Below are 12,414 nucleotides of genomic sequence, written 5' to 3' on the forward strand. Positions count from 1 at the left end.
CGCATGTAGTTACCTTATATTATCCAGTACTTTCTTAGATAAGTACCCTGTTAGTACATGCAAGTAAACATACTGTAAAATAAAGTGCAACCGGATTATATCATTTAGCCCCACTTAATATTAGGTGTCTTTAACTACTATGTACTTATGGAAAAAAAAATGTATTGTGTTCATGTTGTATTGCAAAACACTTTTGCTGCTATCAATATGGGATACAGGTAAGTTTAGAGACAGGTATGGTGGTATGGGTAGGTTTAAGGGCGGGTTATAAGATATATAAGGGTTATAGATGTCATTACAGAAACTAATTACAGCTTTAATTACATGCAGGTATTTAATTTAAATATAGATACAAATGTTAACGCATGTACACAATTGTATTGCATCAAATGGTTCATTTAAATGTTATTACATAGGAGTTAAAGACAAAATATAAAGTGGATCCAATCATTTTCCATACTTTGCAAGACAAATGACTTATGGATGATTTATTCATAAATTGTAATTTGTAATGTACAGAAATCTCCCCCAGGTCAGCGTTTCTCCAACTTCCTGTTCCGAGGGTCATTTGTCAGCATTAACATGGATCATGTCAAGAATCAGACATTAGGGTTAGGACACAGCAGTTGAGTAAATAGTGTCTGGAATCATCTTGGCATATCCAATTCCACACCTAAATCACAGAATGACTAGGTTTATCTAAAGATCAACAGAACAGCAAAAGTAGAAATAGTATATCTGTGCTCAAAATTCATTATCCACAATCAAAATTTTAAAGTTGTGCATAATTTTGACAATTAACAGACCATTACCTCCACCAATGGTGAGTAGTTTGGGGCTGGGCCATCTGTTAGGCTGACCAATGGCAGACAGAAGGCGTGTTCAGGAAATCTGCTAATGGCACCAAAATAACATACTTCAGCTTGAAGGTACTTATTTTGAATTATAAATAAATAAAACAAAAACTGTCATGATTTGAATTAACGTAATATGCAACACTAGTATCAAGTGTCTTTTGCTTTCCTAAGTCCAAATCTTTAATCAAAATACACCATTTTTCTTGATGAAGGCATTTGCTTTCTGATCTTGGACTTGGAGCTTGTTGATGCCAGTGTATTTACTAGCAGAAGATTAGAAGATTAAAGCTTCATCCCCGTCTGGTTCCTAACCGGGTGTCTGACCCCGCAGCCCTGATTCCACCCCTTACAGGCTTTCTCAGCTGCTGATATGCATGTTATGTGAGTATGACTTGACTGTTCTTATTTTGGTACATCACTATCAATCAAACTCCTGGATGGGAAGGCCAACTTGACCCCGACACCCTGAGAAACTTGAAGCGAGGTGAACAGGAATCTTCCCGTTTTTTAAAGCCAACTGGACCAACGAGAGTCTTGAAATAAACTGGAATGGACTGGTTAGGAAAGGTTCTGAGAAAACTGAACGTTTCAGTAAAAGTGTATTGGGGTGTTTCAACAACTATGGTCCCTTTTGTCACTACGGACTTCTAGAAAATAAACTATTAAAACACAGTTTTCTCAGTTTATTTGTCAACTACCAATGTCTAACAGTGTACACGTGAATTACAAGAGAATTCTGTCACTTTTTTCCACTGAAAGTAATTCCACAACAGTGTCATTTACACATCTAAAATTATATATTTGTATTTGATAGCATTCTGTGGTGGAAAGGACTGTGGTGGAAATGACATTTTTAAAGTTTTTGGAAAAAGAATGGCAAACTTTTTTGCCTTGTTAAGAATTTTATGTATCATTAGAACACAAAACTAAATTATATTTTCCTTTTGCATAATTTCACAAAATAACAGTATGGAAATTGTATTGGAAATGACGCACAATAAAAATTTTGCGCTTATGGATGGTGATATTTTCTTCACACATCACATATCTCATATTTTATCTAAACTATTACACTATATGACACTGTAATGCTGCACATATAATGATTTTAAATGTATGAGTGATGAAGGCATGATCACAAGGAAGTTTTAATGTGACGGTTTTTAATGAATAATGAATAATGTTTTTAAAATTGTAATAATTTTAATAAAGATCAACCCCAGGGACACAAAAGTGCCCAAAGTTTGTAGATCCGCTACTTATTCACCAATGCGTTCTAAGTGAAACCTGAATCATGTTGCTCACACATTAGTTCAGCTCAGTGATTATCACCATACCAAAATCTCAAGCACAAGCAATAAGGGGTTGGGCTTCATCACACCATAACACACTCATGGGACTATTTATAATGTGTCTTGTGCCACAGAAGGTAACATTTTTTTCACACTTTCCTTCCAAGTGTTGAAAATGTCCTGCTTAAAATGGAGTAGCCAGACGGAGCATTTAAATGGTGTTTTCATCAGGTTCCAGTGCGTTTTCACCTCTCGGGTCCTCGCTGTTGATAGCTAAGAGGATCTTTAGCTTTTTTGTTTGGAGCTAGACTGACTCAGATTGATGTCTTGGAGAAAGTCACTAGTTAATTAGAGAGAAAGCTGTGTAATGTCACGGTTCACACTGTCCCGAGAGGCTGGAGTGAGCGAGGGGTATAAAGTTGAAGGAGGGACAAAGGGTGAATGTTAGCACTTTTTTTGGCAGCAAAGAAAAAAACATGGATATGATCATGACTTTGTCACATTCATGCTTTTGTAATCCATTTAGACTCCAATTGTTCAACAAAGTTTCAATGAAAGTTGGCTTGTAGGACTTATAAAATGTGTCCTGCCTATATAGAAACTGATTTTTGAGACGATTGCTTTATTTACATGCAACCAAACAATCTGTACCATAGTAGGGAAAAAAAATAATAGTATAGTAGTCAATGGTGGGCGAGATATTCGTTACAAACATTCTTCCGAATATCTTCCTTTGTGTACAGGAGAACAAAAAAATGTATACAGAATTGGATCAACTTGAGGGGGAGTAAATGATGACAGAATTTTCATTTTTTGGGTGAACTATCCCTTTAATCAAGCCGATTGATCCGAATCGGATTGAAAGGGGTGGTGTAGACCTGAAATAATCCAATCAATAGGAAAAAAATACTTGAATCTGATTATTTTCGAATCTGATTGACAAAATAATCGCTGAAGTTTTGTTCAGAATATAAGTAACGCACATAGAAAATGAATATGTGAATTGGATTGCAAAGTTTGGATTCATATAAATAATTTTTTTGGAATCAAAAATCAGACTTCATCAATCAGATTCAGATTCATTAGTAAATCAGATTCATTAGTATCAATGTAAATTATTGCATGTAAACATCCGTATTGTGAAGTGGATTTTGAAAGTGGATTTTTTTTTTTTTTTTCTAAATATGTTTGATTATTCTAATATGTTATCTATATGTCACTTATATGTTATCTATATATGTTTCTTATATGCTAATACTTATTTTAGAGTTTACAGTTGGAAATAAAGAAAGCAACATGCAAGTGTTTGTTTACAACAATGTGGCAGAAATTACATGTTTGCATATATAACTTTAATCAATTCAGTTTAGATGTATAGATTATTTGCTTTAAGACAATGTTCTAAAGGTTTTTTTTTTTTTTTTTTGCAGTGATGCCATAGAAGAACCCAAAATGGTTGCCCAAAGAACCTTCCAGCGAACAGTTCTTAAAATAATAATAATTTTTTAGTGAGAAGAACCTTTTTCCACTAAAAGAACCTCTTGTGTATTGGAAAAGTTCCATGGATGTCAAAGGATCATCATGGAACCACAGATGCCAGAACTTTTACCAGGCTGTTCTGGGGGGCTGCCAGGGTGTTTCTAAAGGGCTTTCGCACTGAAGGAGCATACTCATAGTTCCTATAACTATTGTTGGAAGTACCCGCTTTTTGGTGTATTCACACTGCAGGAACTGGGAATGATTTTAGTTATAGGAACCCCTTTTGGGGGGACTAAATTAGCTACTTCAGAGTAGGTGTACGTTGATTGGCCGAATGCATGCCATACAAAACACTGGCACCTCGCATTTCTAAAAAGTAACCATGCAAGCAGGGCCCAGTTTACACCTGGTATTAAGATGCATTTTGGTCGATCAGATCACAAGTTGACGAGGGAGACATTCCCATTTACACCTGGTATTTTAATCCATCTCTTTTGTCCACTTTCAACCACTTCTGTCCTGATTTCTTCAAGGGAAGGGTCTATATGGGCGGGTAAATGTATGGGTTTTTTCAGATCTTTCGATCTAATGGATGAAATAAGCTTGGTTAATTTACATATAAACATGAATGGAGATGACGGAAAAACATTTGGAGCAGCTTTCATTTCCGCTCTGACAGCCCCAAGCTGTGAATGCATGTTTGAAATCAGGAATGGTGAGAGAACATTGTGCTTGGTACATTTTTTTGTCTTCAAACCAAACTTGGGTCTTCAACCAACAAAGTTTAAATCCCATCTGGCTAGCGCGCTTCCCATAAAGTTTACGCATTAGGTCAGTAGGTGGAGAGTAGGCGGTCTTTTGTGGCTGTTAGAATGCATTCCACCCCATGAGCATTTACACTACGAAAGCAATCTGATCGAATGTGTTTTCGACTACCTCTGGAAGTGGTTGAAAATGGACAAGCTCAAAACGTTTTAGACCCCGTTTATACCTGTATTTAGCGTCGTCCACTTGTGATCCGATCGACCAAAAAGGCATCTTAATACCAGGTGTAAACAGAGCCCAGGAAAATGGTGGCTAGTTCTTATAACCGAGTTCCTATAAAGAATATATTTTTAAAAAGTCACGTACTGCATCCGAAATACTATATAGTGGGTACTACATTTGGTTTGAAACTTACTTTGCGACGGTTAAAAATAGTATGGTCTGTAGGAATGAAATCTGGACGTACTAAATCCGCTATGTCGTCATTGTCATGTGACTAATGCGTCAATTGCATCGCTTCATTTCCATTCACAATCCTTTCCCGTGGCCTCACGGGATAGTAAAGTAACCAAGTAGTACATACAAGTGAGTCATACAGGTTTGAAACAACATGAGTGTGAGTAAATGATGACAGAATGTTAATTTTTGGGTGAACTATCCCTTTAAATAAACTTTTATTCCACTTAATCACAGTCATTAATATGAACATTTGAAAGAGTGCAACAAATGCCCAGTGCAGAAGCCCACCTTAAACCTCTCATCCCCAGTCGGGGGCCAGAACTGTGGCCCAGCTCCTGTCTGCAGACTCCTGGTAACTGAAACTACAGCACAGTTGGACAACACAGCATGATAATAGGAGAATTACAGCTGTTAGTCACACGAAATACATTGCAGTTGTAGGTCGGGGACCTGGAGGTCGAGGCACAGGAAGCTGAAGTGTAATTTAGAGGCAACCAGTGCCAATTTCATACCCACAACCCCCTCCATGAAGTCCACCTGTTAACTAGACCCTTGTCAAGCAAAGACTAAACATAATCAATGAATAATTAATAACAATTCATTTTTGCTATCTTGGCATGTCTCTCGTCATTTCTATTGAGATTAATGAGTAAGGCCTGTCTGATGTGTGCTATGAAAGAAACGTTTAATGTGCTACAATAGCTGCTACGAGCACTTTAGGCAGAAAGAATTTGATCTTAGTCGACGTCTATTTAGAAGATATGTAGTTACTGTTGGCCAGACACACTCTAAAAATCAAATCATCTATTATATTCTATCCATTTTATATCTCAAGGGCTCTTTTTTCATGTTAAACTTGATTCTGAATCTTAAAAATGCACAAGACAATGACAAAATGGAAAGATGCCAAATGAAAGCCAAAACGTCCATCTGTATGTGTAATAGTGATATATGAATATATAATTGTCAGGGTTATGTTTAGTTTATCTGTGTTTTAAGGCACGTTTACATAATACACACGTTCACACGGATCCGTGAAAATGATTAAAAACACATTGTCAGGCCAGTAGTTGGCGATGTCACTTTGTAAACAAGCACTATACGCACCTAAAGACTGAACATGTAATACGCATGTGCATGACTTCATCGTTTTTACAAATTCACGTTTTTGTAGTTTATATGGAGACGATAACAGTACCGTTTTCAAAAACTTACACTTTGAAACTGATTTCAAAAGCTTGTGTTTTCAGGCCGCCAAAACACCGCTGTCGTGTAAATGAATATCTAAAATGCATAAAAAGTTTTTAGTTAGGCCCCTTAGTTTTAGTTTTTTCTTGCTGACCCGCCTGTTTGATTTCCTTGTCTATTTCTATGTTTTTTTGATTAGTTGAACACCTGTTGCTCATTTCTTTGATTGGTTTGGTTTTGCTTTATGTTAAGTTTTTGAATAAACCATTACTGCTGCAAATAGAGCCTGCTCTATCTTATCACGCATCAGCCAACTGTGACAATAATTTATTTAATAATGTATTTTATTTTATTATTGTGAAACAGCTCAAACATGCATTTTATTCTATGACTAGCTTAAGCCTTGTCTGTGAAACTGAGGGAAAATGAATTACTGTGACACGTATGTTCTGTTCCTGTTTCAGTCTTTTCCCTGTTTCCCTGTGACACAGTTTTCCCATGTAATTGATTAGTTATCCCGTTCACCTGTTGTCTATCAATTTACTCATTAGTCCCTGTGTGTGCGCACGTTTTTGTGATTTATGAGGACACAAATTTGTATAATGACATGGGTATTACACTGGTAATACGACATAAACATGAAATATGAGGACATTTCATGAGTCCTCATATTTAAAATAGCTTTAAAAACATACTAAACAATGTTTTATTAAAAATGTAAAAATGCAGAATGTTTTCTGTGGTGGGTAGGTTTAGGGGTAGGGGTAGTGTAGGGGGATATAATGTACAGTTTGTACAGTATAAAAACCATTACACCTATGGAATGTCCTTACTTTGATAGCAAAACAAACCTGTGTGTGTGTGTGTGTGTGTGTGTGTGTGTGTGTGTGTGTGTGTGTGTGTGTGTGTGTGTGTGTGTGTGTGTGTGTGTGTAATCAGCATATCATATTTATTATTTTTTTAACATTTCATTTTACTTTATTATTGTAAAATAATTTATCTTGTTCTCTTATCCATGGAACTGCCAATCATTGTTAAATGGAAACAAATAAACAAACAAATAAATAATAATTTTTAAGAAATGCAGTTAAATGAATTACATGATCCGCTGATTAATTATGAATAATCATCATATATGAACTCTGGTAACACTTTTGTTTAGGGTCCAATTCTCACCATTAACTAGTTGCTTATTAACATGCATATTACTCAGATATTGGCTGTTTATTAGTAATTATAAAGCACATATTAATGCCTTATTGACCATATTCTACCTCCCTTAAATGATTAGTTCAATTTGAAAATTACCCCAAGATTTACTCACCCTCAAGCCATCCTACGTGTATTTGACCTTCTTCTTTCTGATATTACGTTCTGAACATTATAAAGCTTGGATGCGTCAGGATATTTATTAATATAACTCCGACTGTGTTCATCAGAAAGAAGAAAGTCATATACACCTAGGATGGCTTGAGGGTGAGTAAATCTTGGGGTAATTTTCATTTCAAAGTGAACTTATCCTTTAACTCTACCCAATACCTAAACTTAACAATTACCTTTTGGTAATACTATTAGTAAGCAGTAAGTCTATTAAAGTAGTTAATAGTTACATAATAGTGGTAATTAGACCCTAATCTAAACTGTGCCCGAAAATCCTTATTACAAATATGTGTATGGGTCAGAGGTTGTGATAAAATGTGCCTTTTTTTTTTTTTTTTTTTTCTTTAAACACTTAATACTTAATTGTACTAAATTAACACATTAAACTGACAGGCCTAGTTGTGTAATATTTCTTTTCTGTATTTCATGGTCTTATTGAGCTGTTTTGTATTTGTTTTGCAGATGGGCAGTCAGAGTTCAGACCACCTGTTCGGTTTTCCTGTTTCAGAGTAACCTGTCCAGGAAGGTCATTGTGCTTTCCAGTGAACAACAAAGCACAATAGTCCTGAGGTCAAGGGTGAGGGGGGGATCTTTAGACACAGCGCTTGATAACGTCAATAAAATTCAATATCAGAAGATTATCAGTGGGCAAATGATAAATAATGTGTCATCTGTGTATTATAACAGTGGTAATAATTGCGAAGACTAAAAAACACACAAATAACTAGCATAAACAAAGCAGTTCTTGGGGAAAACCCCAGAGCTCATATGGAAAGTTAATCTAATGGCACCTCTCTAAAGTCCCCTCATTCAGCCTCCCCTCTAAAGACCCCCTGCAGGCACAGGGCAGGGTGGGGACAGTCCAACGTGATTAACACCCAGGCGGGAACAGCATGTTGGAACATGTCCCTTCCTGGGCTCCCTGCCTTTGACTGAAAAGACAGATCTAGGATCAGTTCTCTTTTCCGTTTGCTAACGCATGTGCTCTGAAAACTGTACTCAGATCAGAGAGGAAGGGAGCTTTGTGACAAGCGATTCTCAAGTCAGTGCTGCAGCGATTGGGAAGAAGCTGGAAGTGTTGGTCCCACAGAAACCAAACCTGTCGAAGCTACTGAGGGTGCCCTAATTAGGGTCAAAGATTTGTTTGCAGAACAACGCAATGTGGTGGACTAATTCAGAGCAAACTCATGAGAAAGCAATGAACTGGAAGATCTGAGAGTTGAAAAGTGTGACAACTCATTTTACTATTAAATTCATAGATCAGGAGAATTTCCAAACAGATACAACACTTGCTCTGTATTTTAGTTATTTTGATGTAAGAATGTTTAGATATTTGTACTGGAAAATGACAAAAATACTAAGAAAGAAAATCATTTTTTTGTAGTGAAGAGCTATGGATCATCATATTTTGCTCAAAGATCATGTGCTGCTGTCATTAATATAGTACTAAAACATGTTCATTTTCAGTTCCACTTTTTGCTCAAATTGTTGTGCTGATAATATGATTTATAAAACTATTGTGATTGATTTATAATAAATAATATAATAAATAATACATTTAATATTTTAAAATCAATCAATCCAAAGTAAAATAATTTTCCTACTGGTCTCAAACTTTTTTCAAACCCTGCTCCACCAAAATGTAAATTGTCTCAGAAAATGTAATTTTAAGCATTTTTAAAAAAAAACAAAAAAAAAACAACGGAAAGCATTTAAAGTTAAAACTTACATTCTGTAAATTTATTTTCATTTATTCACCCTCATGTCATTTGAATTCCATATGATTTTCTTCTGAAAGTGGCCAGGCTTTAAAATGACAAAACATTGAAAATCAAAACACATAAAAGTATCATTTTTGAAGTTTTTTGAAGCCATTTTGTGTAAGAAATAGGGAGTGTATCGCCAAGAATCTGGCAATACAATACGTATCACGATACTATACGTATCATGATACAATACGGTATATTGCAAGAAAGGTGATATATTACGATATTTCTTGTTTTATGCAATTTAAGAAAAGGGAAAATAGTAAAGGGCTTGCAGGATTCTTTATATATTAGAAATGCAGGTAAAACTTTACAATAAGGTCTCATTTGTTAACATAGTTAATAGAAATCCAGCTGTTCATTGTTTGTTCACATTAGTTTACAGTGCAACTAATGTTAACAAATACAACATTTGATTTTAATAATGTATTAGTAAATGTTGAAATGAACATTAACTAAGATTATAAAATGGTTAGTTCCTGTCCTTGATTCTGATTGGTCAATAGCTGTGTTTTATTCACGATGACCACTTCACCCAACGGTTCTGTGTATCACTACACAACACCCTTAGCAACCACTCTTAGCAACGCAAACGGTATGTTCTAAATTGATATTGTTCATTGAAGCTTACTGTATTATGTAGAAGTGTATTGTGAGAAAGAGACCGAGTGAGTGAGTTTATTACCTGCATTCTTCCAGCATTTTCCTTCAGGTCAGTCCTATGTTCATAATAAAAAATTTATTATCTTGTCCTTTTAACAGTTAAGGGGTTTTCCCGTGACTGACAGCGCTAGTCAAAGCATTAGTCAGTTGCGTCTTGTTCCGTGTTCACAACAATTCAGTCTTTTCAATGTAAAAGTCTTCACTACTGACTGACACACTCATAAAGACAGTCTTTGCCGCCATCTAATGGTATAATAATGTAACTTCTGTTGCTGGTCACGGTCAGGGACTATTTTTTTTCCCGGCAGAAGAAAGGCTTTTAGTAATGGTTTTTTGAAGCCATTTTGTGTAAGAAATAGGGAGTGTATCGCCAAGAATCTGGCAATACAATACGTATCACGATACTATACGTATCATGATACAATACGGTATATTGCAAGAAAGGTGATATATTACGATATTTCTTGTTTTATGCAATTTAAGAAAAGGGAAAATAGTAAAGGGCTTGCAGGATTCTTTATATATTAGAAATGCAGGTAAAACTTTACAATAAGGTCTCATTTGTTAACATAGTTAATAGAAACGGTATGTTCTAAACGGTATGTTCTAAATTGATATTGTTCATTGAAGCTTACTGTATTATGTAGAAGTGTATTGTGAGAAAGAGACCGAGTGAGTGAGTTTATTACCTGCATTCTTCCAGCATTTTCCTTCAGGTCAGTCCTATGTTCATAATAAAAAATTTATTATCTTGTCCTTTTAACAGTTAAGGGGTTTTCCCGTGACTGACAGCGCTAGTCAAAGCATTAGTCAGTTGCGTCTTGTTCCGTGTTCACAACAATTCAGTCTTTTCAATGTAAAAGTCTTCACTACTGACTGACACACTCATAAAGACAGTCTTTGCCGCCATCTAATGGTATAATAATGTAACTTCTGTTGCTGGTCACGGTCAGGGACTATTTTTTTTCCCGGCAGAAGAAAGGCTTTTAGTAATGGTTTTTTGAAGCCATTTTGTGTAAGAAATAGGGAGTGTATCGCCAAGAATCTGGCAATACAATACGTATCACGATACTATACGTATCATGATACAATACGGTATATTGCAAGAAAGGTGATATATTACGATATTTCTTGTTTTATGCAATTTAAGAAAAGGGAAAATAGTAAAGGGCTTGCAGGATTCTTTATATATTAGAAATGCAGGTAAAACTTTACAATAAGGTCTCATTTGTTAACATAGTTAATAGAAATCCAGCTGTTCATTGTTTGTTCACATTAGTTTACAGTGCAACTAATGTTAACAAATACAACATTTGATTTTAATAATGTATTAGTAAATGTTGAAATGAACATTAACTAAGATTATAAAATGGTTAGTTCCTGTCCTTGATTCTGATTGGTCAATAGCTGTGTTTTATTCACGATGACCACTTCACCCAACGGTTCTGTGTATCACTACACAACACCCTTAGCAACCACTCTTAGCAACGCAAACGGTATGTTCTAAATTGATATTGTTCATTGAAGCTTACTGTATTATGTAGAAGTGTATTGTGAGAAAGAGACCGAGTGAGTGAGTTTATTACCTGCATTCTTCCAGCATTTTCCTTCAGGTCAGTCCTATGTTCATAATAAAAAATTTATTATCTTGTCCTTTTAACAGTTAAGGGGTTTTCCCGTGACTGACAGCGCTAGTCAAAGCATTAGTCAGTTGCGTCTTGTTCCGTGTTCACAACAATTCAGTCTTTTCAATGTAAAAGTCTTCACTACTGACTGACACACTCATAAAGACAGTCTTTGCCGCCATCTAATGGTATAATAATGTAACTTCTGTTGCTGGTCACGGTCAGGGACTATTTTTTTTCCCGGCAGAAGAAAGGCTTTTAGTAATGGTTTACTTCATTAAAGTTGCATTGATACATATTTTTGGCTTTAATATTTGTATTGTGTGGTAACCATTTTATAAAAGCAATAAGGTACTCGAGGCTAGTGCTGTATTGTGAATAAGCCACGGCTGAAGGGGTTGTCATCAATATAGTCTAATATAATTACACTAGTGTATTTTAATATAAATACAATAAAATATTGCAGTTTAAGTCACTTCTGTGTTTTGCATCATTCAAAGTTGTAATATTGACCTATAACATTTCCAAGGCTTTGACAGAATCCTCTGAAATGAGGAAACTGCCAGAACGATAAAGTGTTTTGCAAGCCCAAACTGAAATGATGATCAAATCAGAATTTGTAGACAATCAAAACAGAGAAAACTCTCTACTAACGACAATTTTTCCCACAGGCCTTGAATGTCAAAACACATAACATCTGGATATTTGGTTCCGATTTTTAAATGGATTACAGCAACACAACTATATCCCAAAGACCAGACCAACCAATTTACAACCCCGTCTGCCACCCAGACTAAATACACCTGGATGTGGCGCAATTATTCACACTCGCTCACATTCCACCGTACATGGGGCACAAACGCTTTACCACGCTATTTAGGCGGACTGAGCATACAGATATACAGGTTGATATTAAATCTGATACCCAATGGTGTTTATC

At 35.6% G+C, this 12,414-nt stretch overlaps 1 long non-coding RNA gene across 1 annotated transcript; it reads right to left on the bottom strand.

The window, feature by feature from the left end:
* Window positions 1-431: 431 nt before the first annotated feature.
* Window positions 432-1,179, bottom strand: LOC127506626 (uncharacterized). Its single transcript, XR_007928096.1, has 3 exons — window positions 1,053-1,179; window positions 813-894; window positions 432-673 (listed from the first exon to the last, which is right to left on the bottom strand). It is a non-coding gene; the product is annotated as an uncharacterized LOC127506626 (long non-coding RNA).
* Window positions 1,180-12,414: the final 11,235 nt, after the last annotated feature.

The sequence above is a fragment of the Ctenopharyngodon idella genome, chromosome 24, assembly GCF_019924925.1.
Source record: "Ctenopharyngodon idella isolate HZGC_01 chromosome 24, HZGC01, whole genome shotgun sequence".
In the NCBI taxonomy this organism is placed as follows: domain Eukaryota; kingdom Metazoa; phylum Chordata; class Actinopteri; order Cypriniformes; family Xenocyprididae; genus Ctenopharyngodon; species Ctenopharyngodon idella.